The sequence below is a fragment of the Cucurbita maxima genome, unplaced genomic scaffold (genome assembly GCF_002738345.1).
Source record: "Cucurbita maxima cultivar Rimu unplaced genomic scaffold, Cmax_1.0 Cma_Scf05628, whole genome shotgun sequence".
Classification (NCBI taxonomy): Eukaryota; Viridiplantae; Streptophyta; class Magnoliopsida; order Cucurbitales; family Cucurbitaceae; genus Cucurbita; species Cucurbita maxima.
The window spans coordinates 1-469 of record NW_019277644.1 but is presented as its reverse complement, the minus strand read 5'-3'; the positions used below and the strand labels follow the sequence as shown (position 1 = coordinate 469).

The following is a 469-nucleotide window of genomic DNA, read 5'->3' as shown; positions in this document are numbered from 1 at the left end:
ATGTGGGGGGCAGCGATGCGTGACGCCCAGGCAGACGTGCCCTCGGCCAGAAGGCTCCGGGCGCAACTTGCGTTCAAAGACTCGGTGGTTCGCGGGATCCTGCAATTCACACCAAGTATCGCATTTCACTACGTTCTTCATCGATGCGAGAGCCGAGATATCCGTTGTCGAGAGTCGTTGTGAATAAGTAATACGACAAGAATGCTTTGCCCCCCGCACACCGAGACCGGGGCAAGGGGAAAGCTTATTCGTTTCAGATCCTTGGCGCGACTTGCGCCGGTTTTGGTTTGGGCATCAGAGGGCGCACGAATGCTCCCCCCGACACAAAAGAGTTGGCAAACATGTTCGCGGGTCGTTTGGTGTTTAGGCATCGACAATGATACTTCCGCAGGTTCACCTACGGAAACCTTGTTACGACTTCTCCTTCCTCTAAATGATAAGGTTCAGTGGACTTCTCGCGACGTCGCAG

The 469-nt window shown here is 54.6% G+C and overlaps 1 non-coding gene across 1 annotated transcript; it reads right to left on the bottom strand.

The window, feature by feature from the left end:
• Window positions 1-20: 20 nt before the first annotated feature.
• On the bottom strand, window positions 21-176 carry LOC111476132. The gene has a single exon (XR_002716922.1). It is a non-coding gene; the product is annotated as a 5.8S ribosomal RNA (ribosomal RNA).
• Window positions 177-469: the final 293 nt, after the last annotated feature.